The sequence below is a fragment of the Anas acuta genome, chromosome Z (genome assembly GCF_963932015.1).
Source record: "Anas acuta chromosome Z, bAnaAcu1.1, whole genome shotgun sequence".
NCBI lineage: Eukaryota > Metazoa > Chordata > Aves > Anseriformes > Anatidae > Anas > Anas acuta.
Window position 1 is genome coordinate 51,628,054 of NC_089017.1, and position 27,950 is coordinate 51,656,003.

Genomic DNA, 27,950 nt, shown 5'->3' on the forward strand with positions numbered 1-27,950 from the left:
TGTTTAAACCAGTTTTATATTTTTTTCAGCTACATGATCTACACCAAATACTGAAATAGTGAATGACAAAAACATTACAATAATTGGTAATTACATAACAAATTTGTCCAGTAAATGCAGATTGTTGTTTTATGAATAAAATGAAAAACAACCCCCCATTCCTTATTCCCCTGCACCACTTGGAGGAGGGAGGTGGATGGGGGTGAATATATTTTCAGTTTCCTTTTAGTTCTCTCTGCTGTAGTTTGTTAATAATAGACAACAAATTATACTAATCACCCTACTGTTTTGATTCTGTTTTGCCCGTGATGATAATTGGTGAGTGATATTCCTGTCCTTGAGACATTTTCAGTGTATTTTCGCCTTCAGTTCCTTTGAGGAGGTAAAGTGAGTGATGAAGTGGAGTTTAAGTAGCCTTCAGTGTGAAACCACCATAGCCATTTCCTTTCCCTGTGTCCTGGTTTCAGTTAGGACAGAGTTAATTTTCTTCCTCGTAGCTGGTAGAATGCTATGTTTTGGTTTAGGATGAGAAGAGTGCTGATACACTTCTAATGTTTTAGTTGTTGCAGAGCAGTGCTTCCACCAAGCCAAGGACATCTCAGCTTCTTGCTCTGTCCTGCCAACGGGCAGGCTGGGGGTGCAGCAAGAGCTGGGAGGAGACAGACCCAGGACAGGTGACCCAAACTAGCCAAAGGGGTATTCCATACCATCTGACGTCATGCTAAACAATATATAGGGGTGGGTAGCTGGGAGAGGGGGGGCCAGACTGCTCAGGGTTAGGCTGGGCATCGGTCAGCGGGTGGTGAGCAATTGCATTGTGCATCACTTGTTTCGTACACATTATTATTAGTAGTACTATTATCATCATTGTTGTTGTTATTATTATTATTGTTATTGTTATTGTTGTTGTTATTATTATTATTATTATTATTTTCCTGTCTTAATACACTGTCTTTATCTCAACTCACGGGCTTTACTTTCCCTTTTCTCTTCTCCATCCCTGAGAGGGAGGGGGGAGGGTGAGCAAACGGCTGTGTGGTGTTTAGCTGCCAGCTGGGTTAAACCACAACACCCTGCTACTAGTAACTTCAGATTAACTACACTTTTGCTGAAATTAAATCATTAGTTAAAGTCAAAAAGACTGGATTCCCTAACCTACAGGAAATCTTAGGGATAGCACACTATAAAAATATGTCAAGAAAACATCTGTAAACTACATAACATGAGAAACAAGGAGATTGTCTTCCAAATGACATGAGTCTTACAATTTAATTTTCTATGAAGAGCTAATATTGGCATATCTAAATATGCTGTATATTAATGCAAAATTAATATAATATGAATGGAATTTTTAATAAATATTAGTAGAGAAATTTAGAAGTTTATTTACTAAGCTCACAAACTGTACTCATCAACACTTCCTTTTACTAATATATTAACTTTAGATTTTCTAATCTCACTTATATTTAGTGCTTAATAGGATAATCCATAGAAGTAAACCACCATTTCAAGATATGCAAATTAAAGATAGTGTAATTAAAATATGAAAATGACAACTCTGTTAAGCTTTATTTTTAAATAGTATGTGTGAATAATTTACCTTGGTCTGAAATTAATATTTCTTTAATTATCTGGTCGGATCTTGGACACTGAACATGATTTCTTTTATATATATATATATATATATATATTTAATGGAATAAATAAATAAATAAATAAATAAATAAATAAATAAATAAATATATTTAAAGAAGACATATTGTGAAGCCAAATGCAATTTAAAAGTCTTCCAGTATTTTTCAGGAACAGACTGCCTGCATTCTAGAAAGTGTCAAGTACATGTAATTCCCATAGGATTTTCAATCTCTATTTAGGTCTGGCAGATGGGATACAGTTCTAAAATCAGGGATAACATACTGGAAATTTTTCACAGGAGTGTAGAGAACTGTTTTGTTACCTGGAAAGACAAACTTTTAAAAATATTAAATTTTTACACAACAAAACAAACCATAACCAACCAGTTTAAAGATCAAAGAAATCTTAAATGCTTAATATCTTGAGGAGTTGATGGTGCGATACCAACTTTTCTTTTTTTGCCCATCGTGGAAGAAAACACAAGTGTAAAAATATTAAAAAAATATATATTTTATTGGGGAAATCTAAAGGATCAGTATTTATTTTCATTGCTTCTTTGTATCTACAAAGAAGCAATGAAAATAAATATGTCTTGGCATAAAAATAAAAAATAAATAAATATGTCTGATGTCTTGCAATTCGTGGCAGTATCATCTTGTGTCACACAAATCTATGAGCTGCACTGGGATAAGCTTTAGGGCAAGTATAGGACTGAAGGTACATTCTGCAAAGATAAGTTGGAATGTAGATTCCAATTTATCTGTAATTCACAATATTTATATATATATAAGATAGTGAGGGCCATAAATATAGTAATCATAATTGAAATGTCTCACATATATAATAGTAAAGAACTATGAGTGTGTGAATTATAAATCCATAATATAATAAATGTAAGGTATCAGGTAAACAATCAAACTACACAAGTTTTTGTACTTTCTATCCCTCTTGGAAACACAGAAAGTAAAGGTCTTCAAACAATCAAACAAAACTGTGTCATGTCCTCTTGTAGGTTCTCTATGCTTCTGTCCTGGAAATGTGTTTAAGTGACACAAACTAATCTCTTTAGTGATTTCAAGAAGAAGAAATCATCTTATTTTAATGGTACCTAAAGCAACTATCTCAGATCTAAACTCAGCATCTCTTCTTATTTTAGCTAGCAAGTTCTTAAAAGTTCGATTTCTTTTAATGGTAAAATAATATCAGCATCATTTGCAGCTGGTTTGAATTGTCTGTATGATCAGGCAGGAAAGTTAATGTACTTTGATATTAAAAAAGTAAAAAGTGGTCTAGAGACCCTAAAAATCACCACTCCATCTCAAAACTCTCTCTTTTATATATATCAATGAAGTGTGGAGAATTTGTTTGGGGTGACTGAAGGTATAAGCAAACTGCAGTGCACAACAGTTCTGTGCTATTTATTATAAAAATTAAGGTGCAGTTTACAATAAGTGCTTGGATTGCCATGAAATAGGTTATGTCCGTAACAAAGCTGTTGTATATTAAGGTCACATTTCTCCTCATTCAGAATTCAAATTTTTCTAACCTCTCCCTTTAAGTTTGTGACAGAGTAGAGCTGTATTTTGGCAGATGCCCAATTTCTTGCCTTACAGGTGATCTGAAAAAATAAACTGCTGCAGTATTTATTGAAGCTCTCCTGTGAACTGTCTAAAAATTTAGAAAAGTTTTTGTCTATTCAGACCTAATGTTCCGAATAACTTAGCTTGGGTTTCTGATTTAAAAACAAACAAACAAACAAACAAAACCAACCAAACAAAAAAATCATACAGGAAAGAGACCGAGAGTGCTTTTGTTGAAATCTCATTTTGTGTTTTCCTCGGCAAGATGCGGATTTTTTTAATTTTTTTTTTCTCCCTCTGGAGAGTTTTTTAATCAAATTCAGGCTAATTTATTTTGCCCTGCAGTGCCTTTACTTCTCTGGTCCAAAGACAAAATTTCTCTCTTTTCAAATGAAGTTATTTTCACATGATTCATCATAATACACCTTAAGTTGCAAAAAAAAAAAAATTGCTGTGTCCATATATCTACATCTGTAGGAGGAGTTGCCAGATTATTTAAATACACTCTTAATATGTTTCTTTAGTGCATACAAAGGAGAAGCTTATAAAAGATGCTCTTCTGTGTTTTCTCTGTATAGTTCTTCAAAGCTACTTTCAACTTTTCAGTGATGGTGTACACAAGAGTAGAAAACAGTGAAGGACTGACCATACAAAAATTAGCAGGTGGTGTTAAGCAAGAGCAGCAGAAAAGAAATGAAACAGGTAAAGCCAAGGACCTACTCTCTACTCTATACATATTTGTGAAACTTCTTCATCTGGTCCCAAGAAATGAACACTTGTTAGAAGTGGGTGCACTGTATATATATATATTATATATTATAGTTGTATATTATAGCTGTATATCTTGTGATTTAGTTTGCTCCCACAAAAACCAGCTTCAGAAGATATGGACCTACATAGCAATAAAAACCTGAGCCCAATTAATAACAGAGAAGTTTTGTTCAACACCTGACTATATCAAGTAGAGCACTAACATGGACACATCTATACAATGCCATTAAAGATGACTCAACAGTTGCTTGATATGCCATAACTAAATGACAACTTTTCAGGTTTTATTACTTGACTGATAGACTGGTTTGGGGGAAAAAAATGTGGACATAAGACATTGAACAGAGAGTAATCTGTTTTGTGTCAGTTGTTTCTACCTGGATTCATAAACTTTCTCTACTTAATCTTTATATTAGAATAGAGTGCCTAATTTTTAACTTCCTTTCTTTGACTTTCTTTCTCACAATATTGATTGTAAAATTTAAATATTGTCTGAATGTACACTACTGAAGATTTTTTTTTAAACAAACAAACAAACAAACAATTTGTTTTTTCTTGTTGTTTCCATCAATTTATGTTACCATCAGTTTACGTTGCCATCAGTTTACGTTGCCATCAGTCATATGTTTTGCTGTCAGCTATGGACTGTTACCAGCAGTTAACTGGTTAAGAGGGAAATGAGACTCATTAGACAAAGTCTTAAAAGATTATATAAATCATGTATGCAGAAGGAGTTTGAACAAATGTTAAGTACATTACAGACAAGCCTGGATGGGGCAGGAGACCTGGTGAGAGATGTCACAGAAAAGGCCATGATTCTTGAAGCCTTCTTTGCTTTTTTTATTTTAATTGTAAGGCCAGCCTTCAAGGATCCCAGCTCCCTGAGGCAAGAGATAAAACCTGAAGCAAGGAAGAGCACTCAGAAAACTGGATATATGTTCACGGGGCCTATTGATTTGCACCCACAAGTCCTGCTAGAGCTGACTGGCATCATTATAATATGACTCTTGGTTTTCTTTGAAAGGTCACAGTGATTCAGAATGTTATTGAGAAAATTCTCCTGGGAAACATTACAGAACAAGGACAAGAAGGTGATTGGAAGTAGTCTGTATGGATTTACAAACTGGGAATCATGCTAACCAACCTCACAGATTTTCAGAATGTATTAACTAGCTTGGTGGATGAAGAGAGAGAGTAGTGTCTGTTGTTTACTTCACTTCAGCATGGTTTTTGACTTTGTTTCACATAACATCCTCATAGACAACATTATGAAAGTGAAGAGTGAGGTGGATTGAAAATTGTGTGAAGAAATGATTCCAGAGGGTTTTGATCAGTGGTAAAATGGCCACATCTAGAGTGCTGAACCCAAGAAGAATATAGGGAAGGAAATGAAGGAAGTCCAGTGAAAGGCCATAAAGATGATTAAAGGACAGGACCATCATCATTCCTTAGAGAAGAGGTTGTGAGAGTTGACACAATTCAAGAGAAGGTGGGGGGGACCTTGTCAACCCACTTCTACAAATACCTGATGAGAGGCAGTAAAGAATATGGAATCAGACTCATTTCAGTACTGCCCAGTGACAGAATGAGAGGCAGTGGGCACAAACAGGAACATGTTAAATTCCATATGAACAAATGAAAACACTTTTTCACTGAGAGGCTGGTCAAGCTAACTGTCCCAGGAGGCTCTAGAGACTCTACAGATACCCAAAACCTGACAGTACATAGTTCTAGTTCATAGTACATAGTTTTGAGCAGTCTGTTCTAGCTGACACTACCACCATTGAACTAGATGGTCTCAAGATGACCTTGCCAAGCTGAATGATTCTGTGATTCTGTGTGACACCGTGAATAATGTGACTTAGAGCTGTTTAGGCTTTAAAATGATGAGTAGAAGACAGACACTTAGCAAACTATTGAAACAAACTTCCCTAAACAGCCTAAGATCTGTTCACCCTTACAAGAGCTTGCATATCAAAGTCAAGAACAGACAGAAAAACAAATTTATATGGTTGAATTATAATCCCTTTAATACAACAGATCATAATGGAAGTACGGACATAACCTTTACCAGAACTCTGACAAAGTATCAGCATAATCAAGACAAAAAATGACAAGAGGTGAAAGAACAGTGTATATTTCAACAGAGAGACGGGCCTAATAAGTTAGAAGCACCAGTGCCCTTGTATATAATTGAAATCACATGGCAACTGATAGACTTGCTGTAAGATGTGAACCACAAAAATAGAGGAAGAAAACAGAATATAAAGGATGTAGATTTTATGGCTTTTGCAATACAATAAAACAAGAAACTTACTGGAAACATTAGTGAAATTTCACAAATGTATATAAAGATGTAGAATCTGGAATAATTCTGAGATATTTTTCAAAATTTTATGTTTAACTACCTTGTATCTGGAGGGATGTTTATGCAAGAATGAACTTGCTCAGAAAGATGGTATCTATTATTACCAAACATTTCCTTCAGAATCCATTTAATCTTGAAAATTTGCCTGTGTATTAGCAATTGAAAAAATAAATAAATCTAAAAGCACAAAATAAGGAATAGGAACAAAGTCACATGAATATATATATATATATTTATATGTATACATATATATATATATAAGCTTTTTCAGTTTAGCTTTAAATATTTTGACTGTTCAAGTTTATGTTATCTATTATAGGGGATATGTTATCTATATAGGGGATAAACTCAGATCTGACTTTAAAGCACAGAAAACATTTCAGATCTTTACAAATATATATTATTTCATTAAGATTTGTAACTTTCATAACACATTTTGAATGGTATGATTCTTGCAGTGCGAGAATCTCTTTATAGTTACTCTCCATGCTACATGTAATAAATGGCTCAGTCTTCAAAATAGGACTATAGTCAAATTTTACAATTTATTAAAGGAATAGAGGTAAGCAAACAGTGCTGGGTGTGCCGGGAGTCTCTGCTCCACCAAGACGCACACCAGCTACATCAAGCAGCTGATTTTTATGCTCCTAGAGTAACACATATTCATTACTACTTCTAAAAAAAAACAGGATTATTATAATTAGTTTCCGGAATCCAAACCCTCCTACTGGAGCATGTGTATCAGTCTCTGGTGGTCCCTCTGGGGGTCTCTGTGGGTCTCTCATGCTGAAAGCTCATAGTCTTCCTCCCCCTTGTCCTTCTTTGTCCAACTTCGCTGTATGTCAGAGACTTGTGCAACATCCCCTGTAAGCTTTGTCTTTTAGTTGTTCTTCAGCTCTCCCCATCTCCTTAATCTCCTGGCCAGATATCAGAGACTTGCATAGTGTCCCATGCAATAGTCATAATAGTTAGCAGTTATTCTGCCCCTCCCCACCCCGATATCAGAGACTTCAAGGAAAAGCCTACAAACACATTTCCCTTCAAGCTCTCCATTGACACAAATTGCTAAAACATTCATTTGCAAGATACAAGAACTATATACATTAACCACTCTGTTTTTCTTAGACTTGTGGTTATACAAGGGTATGTAAGACAGAAGGTCACATTCATCATACCATGCGTCCCTAGCATTGTTCCATACTGACACAAATCAGATGAACATATTTCACACTACAGAGCTGTAATATGGTGTTATACATATATATAGAACATATAAAGTTCTTCCTCTGTCTTCCCCGGTGATGACTGGGACCTAAGAAGAAGGAGACAAACAGACCAAATGGACGATTGGCTGAGAGGCTGGTGCCATATTCAAGGTTTTGGGATCTATGATCTTGGACACACTTTTGAGGGTCTGGACATGTTGACACTGGATGAGGCAAAACTGACCAGATGGGGCAAAAGTGTTCTGGACAGCAGCCTGGCTAGGTTTATCAGGAGGGCTTTAAACTAGATTCAGTGAGGGAAGGGGATGTACCTCTGAGTTACGGAAGAAAACCTGAGAACATTTTCACTCTAAGAGACAACAGGGAAATACTTGTGAACTGTCCCAAAGCAAACCCAAAGAAGGGTTCTTCTGTAAAAGTGACATGACTGATAGCCCAGCTGAAGAGTCTATACACCAATGCACACAGCATGGGAAACAAGGAGGAATTGGAAATCATGGTGCTCTTAGATAAATATGACCTAATTGCTATCACAAAAATTTGGTGGGATGGATCACATGGCTAGAACGCTGAAATAGAGGGCTAGAAACTCTTCAGAAAAGACAGGCAAGGAAGTAGGGGAGGAGGTTTTGCCCTCTGTGTTAGGGAAGAAATTGATTACAAAGAGGTGCCTCTGAGGAACAGCCATGGACAGGTTGAGAACTTGTGGGTAAAAGTTAAGGACCAGACCAATAAAACATACCTTCTGGTTAGGGTCCACTACCAGCCACCTGATCAAGGGGATCCTGTGGATGAGGCCTTCTGGCTTCAACTACATCATGCATGCTTGCATGCTCTCATCCTGATTTGGGATTTCAATCACACAGAGATCTGCTGGGAAAGCTACACACTAGGCTGTAAGCAATCCAGTAGCTTCCTGGAGTGCATTGAGGTTTGTCAAGTGACAAACCAACGAGAAGAATAGTGTTACTGGACCTAGCGTTAACCAGTGCAGACGAACTCATTAAAGAGGTTAAGACAGGAGGCTATTTAGGGTGCAGTGACTGTGCAATGGCTGAGTTTGTGGTCTCAAGGAATACAGGCCTGGCTAAAAATGAAGTCAGGACCCTGAACTTCCGAAGAGAAAACTTCAATCTATTTAAATACTTAGTGGATCTAGTGGATGAGATCCCCTGGAACACTGTCCTTGGGGACAAAGGAGGTGAACAAAGCTGGCAATTCTTTAAAGATGCTTTCTTAGATCACAAGAACTCTTCATCCTACTGTGTAAAAAAGCATGCAGGGAGGGCAGACAACCAGGAAGTCTGAGTGAGGAGCTGCTGGTCAGACTGAGGCAAAAGAAGAAAATGCACAGGCAGTGGAAGCAGGGACATATGGCCTGGGAAGAGTACAGGGATGTAGTTTGGATGCGCAGGAATGGGATAAGGAAAACCAAGGCACATATGAAACTGAGCTTTTCAAGGGATGCAAAAAAAAAAAAAAAAAAGGAAAAGAAAAAAAAAAAGAAGGGATTATATAGGTACATTGCTCAGAAAAGAAAGGCCAAAGACAGCGTACCACCTCTGAAAGATGAGTGAACGTGTAACAATGGACATAAAGAAAGATGAAGTACTCAACAACTCTTGCCTCAGCCTTCACTGCCAGTCAAGCTTCCTATGTCTCTCATTTCTCTGAACATGAAGATAAGGGGTGGGGGAGCAAAGTCTATCCCGCATTAAATGAAAAACAGGTTTGAGACCACCTGATAAAATCCAACAAGTGGAAATCTATGGGGCCCAATGTCCAGGGTCCAAAGGGAACTGGCTGATGGAGTTGTCAAGACACTCTCAATCATATTTCAAAAGTCCTGTCAGTCAGGTGAAGTCTCTGGTGACCAGAAAAAAAGGGAAACATCAGTCTCATTTATTAAAAGACTAGAAAGGAGAATCCAGGAAACAACAGACTTGTGAGCCTCATTTCTGTGTCTGGGATCACCATGGAACATACCTGCCTGGAAGCAACACCAATGAATATTCAAGACAAAGAGGTGATCTGAGACAGCCAGCATGGCTTCAGCATAGGCAAATCATGTCTGACCAATCTGGTGGCCTTCTGTGATGAAGTGACTGCATCAGTTGACAAGGAAAAAATGACTAATGTCATATTCTATAAGGCCTTTGACATGGTCCCACATGACATCCTGATGGGAGATCAGGATGGATGGGAGAGAGATGGGTTTGAAAGGTAGACCATTCAGTGAATAAGGCATTGGCTTGAAGGCTGTACCCAGCAAATTGTTGTCAATGGACATACATCCAGGTGGAGGCCGGTAATGAGTGGTGTCCCTCAGGGGTCTGTCCTGGGACCAGTGGTGTTTAGTATATTTATCAGTGACATAGAGGGATCGAGTGCATCCTCAGCAAGTTTGCTGGTGCAACCAAGCTGTGTGGTGCAGTCAACACACTGGAGAGAAGGGATGGCATCCAGAGGGACCTGGACAAGCTTGAGAAGTGTGCCCATGTGAACCTAATGAGGTTCAAAAAGGACAAGTGCAAGAGCTTCACCTTGGTCAAGGCAACCCCAGACAAGAGTACAGACTGGGAGAACTGACTGAGAACAGTCCTGCTGAGAAGGACTTGGGGGTTTTGGTGGATGAAAAGCTCAACATGAGACAGCAGTGTGCACTTGCAGTCAGAAGACCAACTACATCCTGGACTGCATCAACAGAGGAATGGCCAGAAGGTCGAGGGAGGTGATTGTGCCCCTCTGCTTTGCCCTTGTGAGACTTTACCTTGAGTGCTGCACCCCACGTCTGGAGACCCCATCTGAAGAAGGATGTAGACCTGTTAGAGTGGGTCCAGAGGACTGCCACAAAGATGATCAGAGGAATGGAGCATCTCTCCTATGAAAAAGGACCAAGAGAGCTGGGGATGTTCAGTCTGAAGAAGAGAAGTCTCCAGGGTGACATCATTGCAACTTTTCACTACTTACAGGGAGCTTTGAAAACAGATGAAGAACAACTTTTTGCTTGGGCAGACAATAACAGGACAAGGGAGAATTATTTTAAACTAAAAGAGGTGAGATTTAAATTAGAGGCTAGGATGAAATTCTTATCATAGAATCATCCCAAGTTGGAACAGACCCATAAGGATCATCAAGTCCAACTCCTTCACTCATAGAGTGGTGAGGCACTGGAACTGGTTGCCCAGATAGGTTGTGGATGCCCCATCCCTGGAGGTGTTCAAGACCAGATTGCCCTGGGCAACCTAATCTAGAGGATGGCATCTCTGCCCATTGGCAAGAGGGTTGGAATTAGGTGATATTTAAGATCCTTTCCAACACAGGCAATTCTATGATTCTATGATTCTGTGATGTTGAAGACAGGTTTCCTCTTTTTTGTTAACATTAACATTATTACCAAAATGTTTTTGATATAGAAATACTGGGGAAGAAACTCCAAGTAGATCTGTGTAGATCTTTACCTTTAACACAAAGAAACTGTGCCTTTACCACACTCCGCAGTGTTAATTACTCCGAGGGAACACCAGCTCAAGCACTTGGGTCATATTCACTGCTTTTCTTGGAAATTAACAAATCAATGGACTTTTTTAGAGCTGAAAAACCATTTAATTGAAGAATCTACTGTACCCAGGTAGTCATAATTATTAATCATACTTGCCATAATTTATATATATACGTGTATTTAATTCTACCATCAGCAAAAGCAGGAAATTCCTATAGTCCTCATTCTAATTTGGGTAATACACACAATCTTGACTGCCTGGTTACTTCTGTTACTCTGAGAGCCCCTGAACACGTTAGCTAAGAAGCAACATACAAATTTTCAAATATAAATCATGGATTGTAATCACAAACATGCTGTTTTTTAAGATGTGTCAACCTCCCATGTCTGAGGATTTTAGTTCATTAACAAATCAACAAACAAAATGGTGAAACAGCTCAGAAAAGATATGCCATTCATAAAGCTAGAGGCATTCTACCATCTAAATCTTAAGAACAATTCTTAGGGACATTCCATGTCATCATTAAAGAGAATTTAGTTCCTTAGGTTGCATTACAACTCTCCCATTGCTATATTCTGCTATATGGCAGCTTATTCATGCTGAATGGTAGCTTATTCATATTAAACATACGGAGGCTCTTTGAAGTCCCTTTGTGAACATGAGCTTATAATGTTATCATCAATAAATACTCAACATATATCTTCTGCAGACTCAGTACAGCAGCATGAATGCTTCGTTCTTTCCTAGTTAGAGTCTACTTAGATCCAAGAGTTTGTTTTCTACTCATAATGGATACTAAAATTTCATAAATATTCCCTCATTTGACAAGATAGATAGATTTTTCTGATAATTTAACTTCCTACTAGGAGAGCATAAAAGAGTAAGTATAGTTCAGACTATTTTTTTTCACTGTCTTAAAAGTGAGAACAACATGATAATGCCTGAGCTTTACAAAATTTTAGAGGAATATCCTCTGATCAAACATGGATTGTTTAAACTGGGGATGCAGTGTGCTAACTTTGATTGCTCTGCTGTTGTTATTACTGTGTAAAAAAATAACCAGGGTTAAGAGAAGAGGTGAGGCTCTTAAGAACACCATATCAAAACAGTTGAAAACTTTAAGTAACATTTAGTAATAAGTATATTACAAACATCAATTAAAAAAAATAAAAATCTTTCAACAATCCTCCAAGCAAGAAAGCCTAAATCTGGCTGTTTGAAGGCACATGTTAATGAAATGAGATTTTTGTTCTTTGTGGAAGAGAAATAGCAGTAGCACATCTAGTGTAAAATAATTTGAAACACAAATAAATGTTCTTAGAGCTTTCAATGTTTATATCAGCCTACTGCTGGTCACATTTCAAATAATGTAGAAGAAAAGCTTAATACATTTCAAATAATGTAGAAGAAAAGCTTAATATAAAATGCTTTGAAAGACAACACAGGTCTTAGACAACAACAAAAATGGACTGTTCATTATCAAATTCTAATAATAAATCAAATTCACAGGGTTGATATATATAACATATATAACTGGATTGCTATATATAACATAGTATGAGAGCCGTACTTGAGTTTGCAACATAATTAAAACTTACAGTTAAAAGTCATCAGGAATATTAATGACAATCTTGCTGGAAAATTCTGAATTAAATCATAGCAAACCATTTACCTTTATTCAATTATATTCAGAATTGTTAACAACGTAAGGAAACAGATAGTGGACACATACTGTTCCAAAAGCATACGCTATGGGAGGTGTGGGATCACATCTTTTTTGTTTTTACTTTTGTTCTTCATTTTGTGCTGATCCCAGAACAAAATGTCTGAGTTTTGACAGATATAAGGGTAGTGGTTTATGAAAGCACACTGACAATCACTTCTAATAGAACACCATTTTTCAAAGAACCTCTTTGAAATAAAAACAGAAATCTAAAGACCTTCTGGAAGAAGAAAACATTGGTTATTTTGTTATTTGTTTTTTATTTTTATTATTATCATTATTATTTTTTAACCAAGCCTACAGGATCAGATACTTGCTGTGTTCTATTAGCTACATTTCTTCTCAAAGTATCTGTTCAACTAGACAGCCAAGAACTGGATCAATTGCAATTTCATTTCATACAAACTAAGAGATTCCAATTAAAGAATAAGCTGCAGAATTGTCATCTGACTCAAAAAAAAAAAAAAAAAAAAAAAAAAAAGCATATATTTAGATCAAAATGTAGATATTCACATTTTCTGGGTAAAAATAAAGCACTCAGCAAATTATGTCTTTTAGAGAAATATTGGGTTAAATTAAAGTCATAAAATCATTTTTCTTATATGTTGAAAGATTCTTAAAAATAGTGAACTAGTTCACATTGCATTTACACCTATGCCAGTATATTCTGCCTCCTAAATTAGCCAAAGGATATTGATTAATACTAGGTGCTGAGGAAAAAAAAAAAAAAAGAAAAAAGATATAGAATCATAGAATCATATAATATCCTGAGTTGGAAGTGATCAATAAGGATCATTGAGTCCAACTCCTGGCACCACAAAGGTCTACGAAAAATTTTACACCATATGACTAAGTGTACAGTACAACAGACTTAAATGCCAACAGGCTTGGTGCAGTGACTACTTCCCTGGGGAGTCTGTTCCAGTGTGAGACCATCCTCTCTGTGAAGAACCTCTGCCTGATGACTAGCCTAAACCTTCCCTGACTCAACTTGACGCTATTCCCATCACTGGTGATTAAGGAGAATAGATTGATGCCTGCCTCTCCACTCCCCCTCACAAGGAATCTGTAGACTGTGATGAGGTCCCCCCTCAGCCTCCTATTCTTCAGGCTGAACAGGCCAAGTGACCTCAGCCTCTCCTCATCTGTCTTCCCCTCTAGGCTCTTCACCTTCTTCATCACCCTCCTCTGGACACTCTCTAATAGATTTACATCCTTTTTGTACTGTGGTGCCTGGAACTGCACACAGTACTTGAGGTGAGGCTGCACCAGTACAGAGTAGAGTGGGACAATCACTTCCATCGGCTGACTGGTGATGCTGTATTTGATGCACCCTGGGATACGGTTGGTCTTTCTGACTGCCAAGGCACACTGGTGGCTCATATTCAACTTGCATATTCAACCACAACCCACATATCCCACTCTGCAGGGCTGCTCTCCAGCATCTCATTGCCCATTCTATAAGATATAGAGTATACAAAATGATCTTTCACCAGGTATGTATTCTGAGCTTCCATAAAGCTACTGTTAATGAACAATCTCAAATGCCAGACACATCTGGGGTATTCTGTTTAATTATAAGTTTCTCTTCCTGTAGATTCAATCCCCAAGAGTTTGCCTAGGTATTTCTTGAATCCAGTGACATTCCTCTGTCAATGACTGATGGAATTTGTGTCACATATAGAGTAGTAACAGTTTCTTTTAACTGTTTTTAAACCTACTGCCTTCTAAAATCTGTGGAAGATCCCTCTGCTGGTATTGTGAGGAGCACCAGATAATGGTTCTTTAGTCACCTTCTCCTTTTTTTTTTTTTCATCATAAACTACTTCCTTTTTCTTTACTCATCTATTTCTTTTCCAAGCTGAAAAGTCCTACTGCACACTCTGATCTTTTTGAAAGGAAGGTTATCAACATTATTTTCCTAGTTCTCCTTCTTATTTCTAGCATTGTATTTTAAGGTGAAATGTGCCGACAAAATACATACAAGTATAACACTAATAACCTTTTTTGGTTTTCTGTACAGTTACTTTTTTAATAATTCCTAACATTATATTTTTTCTTATTTTTTTTCCTTCTCAAAAGAACAAGTACCTTCCAGTGAACCATCATTATAGACTTGAAGATCTCTTTCCAGACAATTAATATTTCAGAGCCATTTCCTTTATAATCATTACAAAGTCTGCCCTAAATTTACAGGGACACCCTTGAACTTTGTTGCACATTCACTGGCAATTAGCATTTTTGCAACCCTTTCTGTCAAATCAAAATGAATATAAAACTTGATCCTCTTTTAACTCGGTATTGTAAATAAAATCTCAGAGCATATTGTGACAATTCTAAAAATATTAAAGAGAAAACAATATGTAAGTTGAAGTAAGAAGTTTACTGTTTTTAAAATTATTCACCCTTTCTTTATTACTGGGCCACACCAAATATATAAATACATCATCATCTCATAATATATTTATGTATTTTACAGAATAGCCAGAAAGGATACATATTTACTTTATTGATGATTATTAGACTTCAAATTACTGATTCTGATAAATATAAAAACAAATACATAAACATTTGGGGAAGATACCTTGGCTTCACTCTAGACACCTTCCCCTCCACTTCCTGATTTCTAGTGCCCTCTTCACACACCACACAGTTCCTTCAGTGAGGTGAACATGTGCTTGGGCCAGTGCTACCTCTGAAGGACTTTCTGCCCAAACCCTGCCAATTATACAGGATCCTGTAAAACTTTATTCTGCAGAGTCATGGCCTAGAAGATCACTGTCTCTTGTCAGTTGTTTAGATTCCTGATGAATATAACAATAAACAATACAGAGCAAGACACCTCACTGGTGTTGCCTGGGGAAGATAGATGGCCAGAAAGGAGAGCAAAGACAGCTCATGGAAATCAAACACAGTTTTATCTTCTACTAATAACAATGAAAATAACACTGGATAGGATAAAAGCTTTGTTTTTATTATAAGACCTATCAATCTGTGTTAAAGAATACTGACTTTAAGATGTGGTTAATTTTATTTTAATTTTTTGTCAAAATTAAAAGTCATGTCAAGAAGAACAATTGAAGCTTATTTTGTTTCTACATTAACCATATTTTAAAATAGCTTCAATTATCATGCAATCTTTAAAGGAAATATTGTTCTCTAAAACTAAAGAAGTAGTTTTAATTAATGATGTAGAGAATATAATCAAAATGTCACTGCCAGTTTTCTGCATTTTTTTCCAGTTCTGCTAATATTCATTCTATAATAATAGGGTGTGAAAGATACCTGTCTGAAATCACATTAATGAATGTTTCGATTATCATACATAGTTAATGAAAGTTGTGTGAAATACTTTAATGAGAACGGACACATAAAATAAGAAGACTACACTTGGGTTGAGAAATGATAAAAAGAACCACAATAACCTAAAATCAATCTTACAGAGAAAACAGCCAAACATAATTTGAGAAAGTACTTTGACACATAAGTGAATCTATTTATTTAGTGATAAATGCTCCTATTAGAAAATAACTCAGACCTTTTCACCAAAATATTAGGTATTTACATCCAGAAGCTATCAAAAAACATTTACACTGAAAGGTAAATATTGATCTTCAGATGATTAAAGCTAAAAACAAACAGCTTCTCCATTTTCTTTCGCAGATGCTTCTGAAACTTCTTGGTTGTGGTTGTTACAGTATTTTCAACACATATTTAGTTGATCTTATTCTTTTCCAATGTGTTAATGGAAAAGAAGGAAATCAATAAAGAAAAATACTTTAAAAAAATACTTTAAAAAAAAAAAGTGCACCTCTTGTCTTTTACACCCAGATATAATGGACTGGCAAATTTTAAAATTAACAGAGCTAACAGGCATGGATTTTGAACATCTTCATGCAGACCAAACATCATTTAAACAATTATAGCAAATTTACAATAGACTTGATTAAAATGAAAGCATAGACACAGAGAAAAAAATAAATGTATTTGTTATTAAATTTGAGATAGCTTTTAATTTCAGTTTCACTTCCACTGGGAAAATGTGTTCAGTCAGAGAACAAGAAAGAATGTCATTGAAGAAAATTTGCAATTAGGCACTGAGACATTGTAGATTCCATTGTATTCTCCGATATATTTAGCTTTCTGCAAATCAGAACTTTTCATCATTTGTTAGTTTGTTGACTAGTTGTCTTCCAGTCAACAGAAAAAATATTCTAGGAGATACAAAGGACAAAAAGGACTACAACGAGATAGAATATTTGGTTAAATATTGGTTAAAAAACAATTGAAATTGAAAATTGGTGGATGTCTAAAACAAAACAAAACAAAACAACACCACCAACAAAAACAAACAAACAAAAAACACAAACAAACAAGGTATGTCATTTCAAAAGAATATTTCTGTTTTATTTTGTCATACCAGCTTTCCCGGAACTAAACAGCTGAGGACAAAAAGGGCATAAATGGTTTATATAGTTTTAATATTTAAATGAGTTGACTGGTCTTTTCCATAATGTTGACATTGACTGTCTTATCTGAACACCAAGGAAGAGCACTTGTTAAAAAACTGAGACAGAAATCCAGGAGGCTGAAATGTAGTCACCTTGATTGACATGTTAGTTTATGGAAGTGTCAGTTTGTGAAGTCAGGTGTCTTACAGAGAAAGTATTTAGCATTATGTTTAAAATATAATAATAAATATAAAATATTACATGTGATATATTACAAAATATGTCTTTGTGTCTTTACCTTGAGCAGTAAAAGAAAACAGTTTACATAGTGTTGAAAGACACTAAATTACAATTAGAAAGGGGAAGAAAAAAGGAAAAAGAAAGGAGGAACACAGGAAAGGAAAAAGGAAGGGAAGAAGGAAGGAACAAATGAATGAACAAAGGAACAAAAGAATAAAGGAAAGAACAGAATAGGAAGAAGGAGAGAGAGATAAAGAGAGGGAAAGAAAGAAGAAATAGAAAGAAGAAGTGAATTAAAGATAAAAAAAAAAAAAAAAAAAAAAAGATTTAAAATCATCCTCAACACAGTTTTCTTGTCTGCCATAACTGTGAGCACAGACTTGGAGGATTTTGTTGTATTATTTTTAGAAATTCTTTCTTCTTTTTTAAAAAAAGGAAAACATGTTCATATTACAGTGATGCACTACAAAAAAAAATATAACTTTAATCTCTAGCATGCATCGTCTCCTATGAAAGCTCTGAATTCAAAAGGCACATGGGTTTATATGGGATGAAAAAGCTTTTTTTGTTTTTGTTTTGTGCAGAAAAGATTGTTCCTGTAAGACTGATGGGGCCTGACAATCTTTGCCTGAGGAGACTTAGCCTTCACTTTTTCCAGAATCTTTGACCCAATAAAATTTTTAAGAATCACAGTTTCAGCAAGTTATAGTCAAACACTGCTGGAGTTGGCACTGAGAAATGTGGACCAACCACCTACTTCAGCAAGGTGCTGTGGAAGCAAGGTCCCACCTTATTTTTCTAAAAGTGGTGTTTGGAAGATGACTGTCAACAAAAAGGGGGGGGGGGGGGGGGGGGGAGGGGGACTGGAGGGCAGGGGTAGTGGAAGGAGATGTATGCCCAGAGATAACGTGAAAAAATCATATATATATTCAGAGCCAGTCTTTTTCTAAACAGCATGGAAGGTATACAAAAAGCAAAACTACTGAATGAATGCCTAAATTATTAAAGCATATTTACACCACAAATGGGTTTAAGATTTAGGATCTTGGCTTTGAAGTGTTTCCTGTCTAATTAAGCCAGATTTCTTCATGAGTTTTTTTAAAGAGTCAATGATATTAAAGCACACACAAATGAGAAGCTAAAAGCACTGACATCACCTTAGCCAAAAGAAAGACCCTAACACCTAAGCACCTTAGCCAAAGAAAACCAAATACATCTTTCCACTTTAGCTCCTGGAAGTTTTACTGTACTAAGTCCTGACAGCACCCTGTAACTAACCAGGTATATGAAATAAATTATTCTTTCATGAGCAAAGTTTGACATTGCCAAAAACTGCTGTGAAGTAATTTACAATATTGTTGCCTACCTCTGTATATTCTAAACAGTGTAGACGTGAACATTGTAATAAGTGTGAGCATAAACCTCCCTATTCTGTAGCTATCAGTCAAGTACACTTCGTGAGCTTTAAATGAACACTGTAGGAAAAAAAAAATATATATATATATATATATATATAAATCCATACTATTTATTCATTTGAAAGTTACATTTGCATAGAGACCAAAAATAAGTCTTAGATTTAACAAACATCAATACATTAGAATTACTTACACTTTATTTGGAACATAGGCTGAGTCAAGATATTGAAGTAAGCAGTCTAAAACATATTATCCTGGACCCCATAGACAGGGTAATACCTACTGGTTCACTGTGAGCTATCTTGATTCTTGAATTCCTGAGAATGTTTTTTTATTATTATTGTCCCTGTTTTCTGCTTTGTTTGTTTCTTTGTTTGTTTGTTTGGGGGGGGGGGGAAGGCGGGGAAAATGGGGGGCTATACTAGGTTGGCTGTAAGTATCTTTGTTAATACTGGAAATTCTCAGGCAAACACAATGCAGCACTCATTCTTCAAAACAGTATGTTGTACATGGAATTAATTCAGTTTCTTCACTGCCGGAGAACTTACTCATCAAAAAAAATCATCTGTTTAGTTAAAAGTCAGTGTCATTTAATGCAGAAGCGCAATCTTCATTCATATAGACTTTACCTGAACATTTTTGTGTTTTAAAAGATGTGTGTTCATTTGATTTTAATATTTATGTTCCCATTGCCTGTAGTTCATTACAATCAACAAGCTAAATAATTAAAGATAAAAATAAATATATCAATAATCCATTATACAGTTTAAAATATATATAAGACAAGGGTTTTGGAGAGTTTCTTGTTAGTCTTTTCTCTGCCAGAGTTAGCAAATAGTCAACTGTGGTTTGCACCAATTGGCCTAACAAATTAGTTTCAGTTAGTACAGAAACAAAAACAATCATTAGAGGGAAACAGAGTCAGAGTCAAAGATGTCACCTATAGACTGCTTGGTGTCATGTTCTGTTACAAAAAACAAAACAAAACAAAACAAAATTTATTCAGTGTCGAGAACTTAAGTATTTACTAAAATCAATAGAATTACTTAGCTTGGGGGCAGCTGGGGGAAGAAAAAGAGGATGATTTTTTAAAATTACAATTTTACAATACAATACAATTTTTAAACTTACTTTATTTGGTAATGAATTTCTACATTGCCAAAATAAAGAAAACATAAAGTTAGAGATTGGGAGTACTTTGTCAGTATTAAATTAGATAGTTTACTCACTGCAGGCTGAATCTTGTGCCTCAGCATAATCAGAAAACAAAGCATTCATAAGTTATGTATTCAGTCTTGATAAATTTTATAGTTATTGTAGCCTCTACTGGACTACAGAAGTGATATAGTAAAGAAAATGACAATTTCTAAAGATAAATGAGTCTCTAATTCTCAGTAATCAAAAAAGAACATGTGATATTCAACTATTCAGATAACTACTAAAAAACTTAGTGACTTACTACTCTTCTAATGAAAAGAAAATATTCCTCTTGTTACCTTCATTTTTGTAAGGAAAACAAAAAATGTTTTTTTCCCTTTCCCTTTCCCTTTCCCTTTCCCTTTCCCTTTCCCTTTCCCTTTCCCTTTCCCTTTCCCTTTCCCTTTCCCTTTCCCTTTCCCTTTCCCTTTCCCTTTCCCTTTCCCTTTCCCTTTCCCTTTCCCTTTCCCTTTCCCTTTCCCTTTCCCTTTCCCTTTCCCTTTCCCTTTCCCTTTCTTTTTTTTTTTTTCTTCTTAGTGAGACGTAATATCAGGATTCACTATTCTGTAGAATGAGGTGTGCAGTGATGTCACCTGATGTTCAAAGTTTGACAGTTTCATTAATGTCAAGGGCCAGTATCAATTATTAATTTCATCAATATTTTAATTATTGGTATAATCCATAATACAGTTGTGTAAAATCTGGAACAAAAAGAAAAAAACAACGTGTCTCTAAAGGTAAATTCTAATAACTAAATGAATTTAAGCTCCATTGTATTTAGTCTTGGCAATGGAAGAATTAGATGAAAGTGAATACAGACTTTTCACAAATCCAGCACTGCTCTTCTGGACCTCATCCTTGGTACCATATCAGTTTCTGAACTGCATATGAAGATACAGTGTACAAGCATAGAATACAGCAACAATGGGTTACTAAATATTATCAGGAGAAAATTGACAATGCCCTAGGAATGACTGCTAATTTAATTTTTAATTGAAAGTGACTTTAAGCCAAGAGAGACTAATATGAAAAGTAAGCTTAACTGCAAATACCTCAGTACATTATGCAGATAATAACTGCTCCCATGTGGCTAATACAGAGCTAAAAGAACTGAAAATTATACTTTCTTTTACAACAATGAAAATTAACCACCACCTTCTTATCTCCCAGTCCAGTGATGGAATTCGAAGTGGCTCATGACTCTAGGTTTTACTAGTGCTACTAAATGATCTTACATGAAGACTTTTTTGTTTGTTTGTTTGTTTGTTTTGTTTTGTTTTGTTTTGTTTTGTTTTTTCTTCATTACTTTACTGTGATAAAGAGTTCTGGTACACCTAAGAGAAATATGTAAAAATGGATTGAAAAATACTGCCTGCAAATTTTCATCCTGATCAGTTCTTGTTTTCTTTTCTTAAATTTCATCACTCATTATTGTATTAAATTGGAATGGTGGATGGATTAATTTTAAATTAATGTATATTATAGGACTCATTGCAGGTTACAAATCACACACACACACAGGGAAGTATTTTGTCTGAGTCAGTAATCCCATCAGCTATGCCAGGTAGTCACACAAAATTCGTATTTAAAATTTAATGAGAAACCACGGCAATCCAGTGAGGTAGAATATCTTTTGATCTAAGCCTTCATTAGCTTTTATTAGTACATTCTGCAAATATTAAGAAATAGTTAATCTAGTCTCTCTGAAGGATTCACAGATACTAGTAATACCGTCACAAATACTACCTCTTCCAGTGAGCTCAGTTATTTTGTAAACATTTTCTGTATTCAAAGACAGTTGAAGAAGTCTCTGCTCACCTGTAGTGCGGGCTGCTTAATGTATGTCTTTATTGCACTTCACTGACCCAGTTTTGTGGATGGAGAGGTTTGTCGGACCACAGGGACTTATGTTGTCATTCTATCTATTTTATATAGAGGGAAAGTAAAAATTTTATTGTTTATTGTTTTAGCCTTGATTATTTCTGTGATTAGTCTGTGGAAATGCCCTAGACAGGTGACTGAGCAGACTGTGAATTGCAATGAAGAGATAAGAATAGAAACCCAAGCCCTGACGAGGTCTGGGATAGAATTTCTTAAAGATTTGCCCCATTGAAAATAAACACATAACATAACATTCCTTAGTGGTACTGAAAGACTGAAAAGTTATGTGATCAATGTAGAACACAGAAAACACTAAAAACTGTATTGAAGTTCATACTGCTAGATTTGACTTTTGGCTGTCAGATTTTTTATAGCACCCCTCTTGACCTAATTTTTATGTGGGACCCAGTCCTTCAAAAGCATTGACACTTGCAAAATCTGCCAGCCAGTTGTGCTAGTGTTAGTGTAATTGAAAAGATTTTGCTCAAACAAGGGCACATGCTCTGGTAAAGCAGAGAATTAGAAAGCTAAAACCCAGTCTTGGTGTTCAGTAAACAATGTTATGCACTTAACATACATAATGTTTTGAGTTTTGGAAGACAAGGCTAAAGTACCATAACTCTTCTGCAGATTTTAGCTTTAGAATCAAATTATTTCTTAGGTAAGAGAAGTAACTGTTGCTATGGTAGGGAATACAACTGGAAACATAAATAAAATAAAATAACAGATAAAGGTGTAATGCTGTGATATGTACTGGTACTTAGTGAACTAGTTAGAAAACCTGCCTGATTCATGCATGTTTTTTAGTTCTAATTTAAAAATTCAAAGTTTTTTTTTCAAATACACTTTTTTTTTGTTTTGTTTTGTTGTTCCTTATTCAGCGTGAGTATGCAGACAAAAGCATATATTTGCTGGTTGTTTATTTTGTTGAATATAATTCAGTTTTCAAGATATCTGTACACAAATTCATTACAAAATATGAAGCTCTCTAAAATATCCACTTAAAAATTGCTTCTAATATTATATTTCTACCTCTGGTGCAGGACTGTTTGCCAGAGTTGCTTTACAAGATACAGACAGTAGAAAGGCAGTATTGGCAAATCATTTATTTTAATGTCAATTTTATATCTGATACATCTTAAAAAAATCCTACTGTAATAAGTAAATTAGATTTACTTTTCTTTATAATTGCTTAGGTTGATCTTACATTCTATTAAAATATAATTTGATGTAGTTTCTTGTTGTTTTTCAAAATGATTTACTATTTGGAAATACATTGTGTTATTCTATTTATGAGAATATTCCATCAGTTCACACATGTATACCATGTATAATTGAATCTCAAATGTTTTCCTTGTAGAAATATTTTTTGCTTGCATATTTGTTTTGTCGGCAGGTGATGCTGATTTATTATTATTATTATTATTATTATTATTATTATTATTATTATTATTATTATTATTATTATTATTATTATTAATAATAATTATTATTATTATTATTATTATTATTATTATTATTATTATTATTATTATTAGGTTGCATTGTTTTGTTTTGTTTTGGGTCCCAGAAGTACTCTGGACAAAAGGTTTTTCAATATGCTTAAATAGCTCTACCCTATGAAGTTCATCTGTGGGCTTGCCAACAAGAAAAGTATGCCTTGAATTTTAAGGAATAGGAACTGCTTATATTCATAAATCTTGCATCAAATTACAATACTTAAAGAATATTTTTATCCCAATTAATTGAATGTAAATATCATATTTCTTAAATATTTCTTTGTCCCAGTATCAGAGACCTCTACCTCAAACAGGAGGCAGAATGACATTTTCTCACAAGCAACAGTATTTAAAGAACAAACTATCTCCCTAAGGAAGGAAAATTCTTTTCAAATAAGAATTTTTAACTGGCTGGCAGTTCCAGAATACCCATTCAGGCTTAAATAAAGAAACTATTATGGATGACACATTAATTATATTTATTTTTACTGTACTGGGTGAAGACAAAGGTTCTCTGCATGAAACAAACAAGGACTATAAATCAGTGTTTACATGAAGGTACCTTGCAGCCAATGGGACGTGATACACACTGGTTATCCCAGCACCATCCTGGACACGTTCTCTACAGTTCTTTTTCAAAAGAGATTGTGCTACAAAAGCTCCACTGTATTGTCCCAGCTCTATTATGCCAACAGTTAGTAGGATGGCTTAGTATTACTGCATCTTCTGTGAGAGGCTTTATTTCCATATATATATGGATATATATATATATATATATATATATATATATATATATATATATATATATATATATATAATTTATATATATATATTATATTATTTTTTTTTTCTATTCCTTAACTACGATTCTGGCATTAATTTATGTTCTCTGAACAGAACAAATTCTGTATGACTCCTCAGAAAGAGGATGCAGAAGATGGCATTACTTTTTTGGGAAAGGAAATAGGTATAATTTTGCCTCTACTATCAATCTCAATCCACCTGATAGTTTGTTTGGTTAGTCCAGCTATATCTGTTACAGAATTTTGCATTGAATTTTATATCACCCATGACTTCTTGATTGTCTTCAAGAATAATACTACACATAACAACATACAATATATGCATCTGACATCAGAGGGAAAAATCATTGTCAATGGCATGCAAAGCTCTAGAAGACCTGCAAAAATTACCACTGACAGTTGCATTTGTTCATTTCATGAATTGAACAACAATTAATATTAATCAGTTACATAAATAATGAAGTTGCACAATGAGAAGTAGTATATATACATAGTAACATACAATTTATACATGTATATAGTATATATAGTGTTTGTGTATATATGTAACAGTATATTATTAGTATATTATAATAAATATGACATAATAATATTACTATATTATAGTAAATATGCAATATATATTATATAGCATATTTATATAATAAGAATTTATACCAAATTCTCCATGGTTTTAGATGTAGAATTAGAAATTTTAAATTAAAAATAAAACAAAACAAAACATATTTTTCAAGTTTAAAACTTTCTGTCTTCCCACTTCATCATAAATATATCACTCTATACTGGTTCATTTTTCTATTTTCATTCTTAGTTACATACAATTAGTAGTATAGAATAGAATGGTCTGGGTTGGACGGGACCTTAAAAATTGTCTAAATAAAATCCATCTACCATAAAGAGGACACCTCCCACTAGACCAGGTTTCTCAACGACCCAACCAACCTGGACTTGAGCATACACAGGGTATTCACAACTTCTTGGGGCAACCTTTTCCAGTGCCTCATCACTGTCAGAGTAAAGAATTTCTTCCTTACGTTTAACCTGTCCAGCTTTGAAAAATCAAAATATTTTTATATCCACTCTCATAGTTTACAAAAATCTTTTGTATTTTAGTGTTCAGAAGCACACAAATATACCTAAAAATAAAGGCAGAAACAGAGTTAATGCAATCTAGGTGAGAATGTTTTCTTCTGGTTAGCATTGGGAAAAACAACAAGCCTTCACAAAGATTTCAGTGTATAAAAAATCTATTTTAGGAACAGGAGGACAGCAAGGAATTCATGCAGAGTTCTGTGGTATATTTGGGAAATAGATTTTTATTAAGGTGTATGAAAACTACCCTGTGATGCAATGCTGTAGTACGCATATCCATTCCAATGTTTCTATCGCTGTAATTAACTTTCTGACAAATAAAAGACAAAATCTGTTCCATGTCATATATTAGCAATAAGCTTTTGATTGTTTGAAAACAGTGCACTACAGCATGTCATTGAGTTCTGTTCCAGATTTCTGTGTCGTCTTGACTTCAAGCAAGAGTATTAGTCAGCTCATGAAGTTCAGTTGCAGATCTGTATGTCAGCTTATTTTTTTCAGTTGGTGTTATTTTAAGAGACTGCCATACTAACTTTTTATATTTTCTGCCATTTTTTGTCTGAATTTCCTTGCAGATATACTACTAATTATATTGAAAAAAAAAAGGGATTTGATGGATCTTGGCAATAGACATTGTCCATGCTGTTGGGAAGGATACAATCTCAATTTTTCAACATTCTGGACTTTATGCTGTAAGATAAAAAAAAAAAAAACACACACACTCTTGCTTGACATCTAAAATTAGTATTATTATTACTATTATTTTTGGTGGTGGTGGTCATAATAAAATCAAACTAACAAGAAAATATAATCATTTTCTTTCAAAAATATTTAATATTTTTGTTCTCCTCATTACAACTTCTTTATGGTTTTTTTTTGTTTTTTTTTTTTGTTTTGTTTTGTTTTTTTGTTGTTTTTGCTATTTGAAACATATAAAATGTGTTTCACCCTAAATGAATGCACAGCGCTTTCAGATTTGAGATTAGAAGAACATTAGGTAACACAAGCATACAATAAGCAAAAGAACCATTATTTTTCATAAAGTTTGGCTATTTCTTTCAGAGAATTTAGAATAAATGAAATCAATAATCTGGTTAGAAGTTTGGATTTACACTGGAAACAACAGTAAATGACATGAAAGTGTAGTATGGAAAATCTACATGTCAAGACTAGTGCATAGAAAACATTTGAAAATAAAAACTGACATAATAGGTTTTAAGGTCAACGGTTGCTGAGATAAAGTAGAATATGTTCAGTTTCAGCATTCAGTATTTATTCATCTGAATTAAGTCAGGTCAGAAGTTAACTTTATTCTATTAGTAACCAGAAAAGATGTATTTTTTTTTTATCCTTATACTCATTAAAGGAATTTAGACCACAGTATGTGCACAGTCTTTTTGAAAATATTATTGTAAGCTTTACTTTAAAAAAGAATTAACACTTTTTTGTTTTATTTAACTGTGCTTCACTTAGTTGACATACACGATCTAAAAATTAAATGATGTCTTTTGTAATTCTTATTAGAATCACACTTTTCCTATTGGATCTCCATGCCAGCTGCAAAAGGTGAAAGCAAAATAAATTCAAAACCTGTCAAAACAGTGCCTTCTTCTTCTACCTGGTATATGTTTTAGTTATATTCTTGGTTAATGAGATTGGTTTTTTTCCCTCTAGTGGTGCATCAGTCCACTATGCCTTCCAAAATACTTTTCCAATACAGATAACAGAATGAACAATTAGTTTTTCTTCTTTTAGCTTTTGTGTGTCATTCACCCAAGTGAACATATGCATTCAAATACTTCATAAATCAGAACTAATGGGATGGATATTAGAGGAAAATATTATTTTTGGCATTGTTAAACACTGCATAGATGTCTATGTTAGAATTAGCTGACTTTCACTGTGTACTTGTACATATGTTATTTAACTGAAATATAAGAAATATTATATAGCAGAAAAAATATATAGATAAGGACAGAATTAATAGAAAAGAATTATCTGAAATAATACCTTTATTTAATATTTTTCAGGTTCATTGTGTCTTGATGGTGTCTTTAATGACCCTCACCAGGGAACTTAATTCTTTTTATATTTACATTGTCATCTTAAATTGCTACCAATTAGTTATAATTTTGTTTCTGCAACATATTAGGCAGTGTCATCACAGAAAAAGAAGTCTCTGATGGACGAAGTAGTCAAGAATTCACTATTTTGAATAGAAATTTATTTTTTTTTTCCATTTCACAAAATGCTAAGTAAACACTAAGTATAGTGTTTTAAAAAAACACTAATATGGGAAATATTAAGACACTAAATTGATGACAGGAAAGGAAATACTTATATAACTGGCACTGGGGAAAATAGACACTGATACTTTCATTCCATATTCTACATCTATCATGCTGTGTTTTTTAATGGTGTAAGAACATAACACATAATCACAGAATCATAAAATGGTTTGGGTTGGAAAGGACATTAAGGATCACCTAATTCCACATCTCCTTCCTTGGGCAGGGACAGCTCCCACTGGATAACTTGCTCAAAGCTCCATTCAACTTGGCCA